The 5,453-nt window shown below is 40.8% G+C and overlaps 1 non-coding gene across 1 annotated transcript; it reads left to right on the top strand.

The window, feature by feature from the left end:
• Positions 1 to 881: 881 nt before the first annotated feature.
• Positions 882 to 953, top strand: TRNAA-CGC. Its single transcript has one exon. It is a non-coding gene; the product is annotated as a tRNA-Ala (tRNA).
• Positions 954 to 5,453: the final 4,500 nt, after the last annotated feature.

Genomic DNA, 5,453 nt, shown 5'->3' with positions numbered 1-5,453 from the left:
GCGCTGAGTTGAGTTCACTGCGCTACACTGACAGGCGGGAACCTATGGGATGGATCTGTTAAATTCAGCATGTCCAAAACCATCTCCTCGGCATAATCTCTTTTCCATTCTGAGGAAGGAGGAGGAGGAGGAAGAGGAGGGGAGGAGGAGGGGGAGGAGGGGAGGAGGAGGGGGAGGAGAAGGGGGAGGAGGAGCTCCCCAGGGTAAAGGCCTGGTCCGGTGGTTAGGACTCCTAGCTTTTGCTGCCGAGGGCACAAAAGAACAATAGATCTCTTTTTTGCTTTTCTTCCTGTTTCTTGGATGACTGGGTTCTCTCTTATGTGCCTCCCACTTTGTTTCTTGCTCTGTAAACCCAGTAGGTATCTCCAATCTGTGTCTAGATACCTATTAACTTGCTTTTAATCAACACTTCTTTCCACCCCTGAATCTGCTGTTTAGTGCGTGCCTTGAGCACTATTCTCCTAGACTATTCTATGAACCTTCTTAGTTGCCATCAGGATGTAATAAAGATGAATAGACTGTTGGGAATGAATCGCTGAACGAATTGCTGGTGGTTTTTATTTTCACCTGGGGTTTTCCCATTAAAATCTTGCCCTTAACATTCCTGTGGAGCAAACAGCAAATAGCAAGAAGTGTTTTATCCAAGGAAAAGTTCGTCAATTTTCTGACACACGTTTTCAATATTTTTCGTTCCACTTCAAGTTTTATTTGATAAAGAATCAGTATCACCCACAGCTCCCTGGCCTTCTCTATCTTAAAGCAGTCACAAATCCTGCTCCGACACACAGCACTGCTAAAACAACAAACACGGCAGCTGGGGAGATGGGCCCACAGAATACAGTGAGATATTTCTTGAAGGACCTCCACCACCCTCCCAGGAAGGGGGTGTAGCTCAGTGGTAGAGCGCGTGCTTCGCATGTACGAGGCCCCGGGTTCAATCCCCGGCACCTCCAGCTGTGGGCTTTCAGGAAGCCGTGAGATTCAACTGCTCTTTTTCCTGATTCCTTTACCCATTGCCTGCTCACAAGAAAAGTAAACATATGATCCAAGACGTTCATTTTAATGCTGCACTATTTAGACTTCATGAGCCTCAAAACCACTCAAGTCAGCTGACAGAGTAGAAGTCTATTAGTTTCCCACGGAGGCTATAACAAATTACGACAAACTCGGTGGTTTAAAACAACAGAAATTTATTCTTTTACCCTTCTGGAAGCCAGAAGTCCAAAATTAATATCACTAGACCGACATCAGGGTGTTGGCAGAGTGCTGCTACCTCCAGAGGCTCTAGGAGGAGGATCCGTTCTTGTCTCTTCCAGCTTCTGGTGGCGGCTGGCATTCCTTGTCTTGTGGCAGCAATACCCCAATCTCTGTCTCCGTGGTCACACTGCCTTCTCCTCTGTGTGTGTGAAATCTCCCTCTGCCTCTCTTTTAAGGACACTTGTGATTACATCAGGCCTACCCGGATAATCCAAAGTAATCTCTCCATTTCAAGATCTTTAATGTAATTGCATCTGCAAAGACTTTTTCTATGTAAGATAACATTCACAGGTTCTGGGGATTGGGACCTTCTATCTTTGGGAGCAATTATTCAGCCTACTATTCATAGGATCCCCTAAACCCAAAACAAGTGTGCCGTCATAACTTTTCACCTTGGCTTCTATTTTCCACTATTACTGAGAGAAGAGAAAAAGGAGAAGAAAATAAGAGGCTTGAGGAAAAATTGCTTTAGTTTCCTTTGTTTTATGTGAAGTTTTAGTATGAGAAACAGAAAGTCTTCCGTCTGATTAGCCTCTCCATCACCAAAAGTCTAGTCCAAAAATAAACTGGAGAATACTAGTTGAACGAGTGGGTGTTGCTACCGGAAAGGACAGCTGTCAAGAATCTAGCGTCCTGCCAAACATGAACAACAACAAAAAAAAGAATCAGCTTTACATGACTCAGCTTACACATGCCAAATTGCTATTTTGTACTATCCAATTTCCTTTTATTTTGTCACTCATCCATTGTTCCTTCTTTTCAAATCTCTAAATAAGATTATGCCTGGAAATGTCAGTTAACAACAAATATGCTACCATGAAGAAGCGGCAAGAAAAATTTTTTTTGGTATGTATGTCAAAATGGAAATTATTAGCTGCCAAAACAAGAAGACATGTAGTTCACAAATGTCTAAGACATTTTCACTGTAGTGAAAAACCAGCCATTTCCTCTACTGTTTCCTGCCCATATAATCACTTCTGCTTATACTTTCCAGGCACTCCTCAAAATTTCTAGTCCATTGATGGCCCCGTTAAAAGGCCATTATGGTTACAAATCCATCACTATCTCTGCCCATCTTCACCGCTGAATATTAGAGAGGGAAGGGAATTCTGTCTCCCAGCTTTACTCTTTCTTTCCCTCCTCACCTCTCAGCTCTGAGAAAGAAATTCAATCTCTTTCAAATGTCCTTAGTTGATTAATTTACAAGCAAGGAGTGTGAAAGGAAAAGAGAGCAAAACACCGCTAAATTCTAATATAAATTGGGAAATTTGCATGTTTGTCTCTGCTTAGCAATGTTTTCAATATGATGGGAACCACTTGAGAAGCACCTACTGTCCAAATCTTGGGATCATTTCAGAACACTGGGTTGCCTCTCCCTCAATAACCAAAAACTGAGGAATATATAATTACTTGGACAAACAATATTTTTCTAAACTATTTGAGAACAATTTGCAGATATTATATCTTTTTCTCCACAAATCTTATTATACACTTCCATCGTAATCTTTTTATTTTATACATTTAATATATATTTCTTAAGAGTAAGGGCATTTCCTTACCACAGCACAATGATCAAATTCAGGAAACTTAACACTGATAAGGAGTCTTTTCTAATATACAGTGCATATTTAACTAATTTTACCAATAAAATACTTTATAGAAATTTCTCTCCCAAACTAGGGTCCATTCCAGAGTCACATATGAATTGTTACTCCTTAGTCTCCTTTAATCTGGAACGGTTTCTCAATCTTGCCTTTTGTGAGATTGATATGTTTTTGAAGAGCACGTGCCAATGATTTTGCAGAATATTCTTCAATTTATGTTTTGATTAGACTAAGTTCAGGTTATGAACATTTGGGAGGAATATCACAGAAATTATGTTTCCCTCTATCACACCAAGGGGCATGTGACGTCAGTTTCTCCCATTGTTAGTGATGTCAGCTTTGATTACTTGGTTAAAGTTGTGTCTAATAGGTTTGTTTCCCCATAAACTCATTCCCTCATAATTAATAAGTATCAGTAAGGGATACTCTGAGACTATATAGATATTTCGATCCTCATCAAAAGTTTACCTATGCTTTTAGCACTGATCTATGAATTTTGCGAGAGTCTATTATTATTCTGATGGTAATTTTATAACTTTGTTACTACCTCTGCATTTACTAGTTGGCATACCACTGTAAGGAAAAATTTCTCTTCTTCCATATTTATTCATTTAAGTATCCAAGGATTGTAATCATTTATTGTCATTATTCATCTCACACTGCCCCAGATTTGACTAGTGAGAGGCCCTTCAAGTTGGTTTCTGGATCCTTTTGAATTGTCCTCGTGATTTTTTTTATTTTTGCGGTACGCGGGCCTCTCACTGGTGTGGCCTCTCGCGTTGCGGAGCACAGGCTCTAAACGCGCAGGCCCAGCGGCCATGGCTCACGAGCCTAGCCGCTCCGCGGCATGTGGGATTTTCGCGGACGGGGGCACGAACCCGTGTCCCCTGCATCGGCAGGCGGACTCTCAACCACTGCACCACCAGGGCCCTGTCCTCATGATTTTTGAGCAGTTATATTCTAGCACAGAAAGATAACTTAGGATCATCTTGTACTCTCCCTCATCCAGTCTTAGAGTCTGTGAATCCTACAAGTAGCTCAGTTTCCTTTTAGTGGGGATTGGTATTCAAAAATCAAGATATGGGACTAGCATTGCTTATTGCTACTGAGGTATTAGTTTTTCTAAGCCCTGTTAGCAGACAGATCTGGAGGGGAAATGACAGAAACACAAACAGACACACGTGCACACGCACACACACACACACACACACATATTTCATATCCAGAGACAACAGGGCTATTTGTTACTTACCTCCTTCTCTTACAGTGAGAGCCCTGAATTCCAACAATATATGTGTTCATTTTCCCAACCACACAAAAGTAAATTCACACACACACACGCACGCATAAAAATAAATAAAATTCACACAAAATATCAGAATTGACATACCCTTAACACTACAAAAAATAACCCTGCTACATAGAGGTTATCATTTGTTTGCTTTTTTTTTTTCTTGTTTTTACAATTGGGATAAAGTACTGTGTAAAACATTTATTTGGATGTGTTCTTTCTTTTTCTCTTGAATGAGGTTATGTTATCCTTTTGAAATGCAGTTAGATTTTTTTCTATTCATATTCAATTTTGCACTAGTTTCACACACACTTGAGTCAGTATTATTTTTTGACTATGTAAAACATTAATGTTTCCAAGAGTCAAAATAATTCAGAGAATAATATTCAGATAAATTGTGGGAGAATGTTGTGTCCCGTGACTCACCCAAGTGATGGAATGGAAGCACAATCCAAGCAATCTAATCTGATGGGGACCCAACTTTGTGATCAGATTCTGATCACAAGCTGACCACAAATCAAGAACAGTGCCTTTCTTTCTACCATTAAGGTTCCTTTCTCCTGGAGTAGCCATGCCTGAGAGAGGATAAAGTGTAAGGAGTTTAGAAATAGCAGAATTGAACTTAAGGTGGCTTATTTTGATAACTTGGTCTTCAAAGACGCAATGCTGGTCACTAGAAGGTCACAGAGAGTCTTCTGAGAAGCTGATAAGAGTGAGGGGGTATAGCTCAGTGGTAGGGCGTGGGCTTAGCATGTACAAGGTCCTGGGTTCAATCTGTAGGACCTCCACTTTTGTATTTTCTTCTTACCCACATACCCTAAGAACTCTTACTTCCTGAAATATCTTTGTCAAACTCAGTCGTCTTGGCTATGGCAATTCTTTCTTAACCTTTTTGGGAGACAGGGAGGAATTGTGCTCCTTCACTAAAGTTATCTGTTGTTTGCTCTATTATTGACTGCATCTCTCCAAGCACTCTCAGCAATCACTAGCGTGTGGGCCACTGTCAATAGGTTACAAAAAGCAAGTAGCAGTTTTCCCAACCACCCAATTTCCAGTTGTATGGAATCTGAAAGCCTTAGCAAACGCGGGTCTGTGTCGCCTAATGGACAAGCCATCTGATTCCTTGTCAGAAAGTTAATCACTTAAGTTCTTCTATGGTTCTTTTATTCTAGCTCCTTCCTAACCAGAATGAAGGAGGCTGAGAAGATTTCACTAAAATATTTCACTAGATTTCACTGCCAGTGGTTGACGACGGTGTGCTGGTGGGCACTTTTTGGCTCAGAGCCCCTCAAACTCTGGAG

This window comes from Monodon monoceros, unplaced genomic scaffold, assembly GCF_005190385.1.
Source record: "Monodon monoceros isolate NGI ecotype Baffin Bay Population unplaced genomic scaffold, NGI_Narwhal_1 Super_Scaffold_3, whole genome shotgun sequence".
In the NCBI taxonomy this organism is placed as follows: domain Eukaryota; kingdom Metazoa; phylum Chordata; class Mammalia; order Artiodactyla; family Monodontidae; genus Monodon; species Monodon monoceros.
This window is presented reverse-complemented; position numbering and strand designations above follow the sequence as displayed.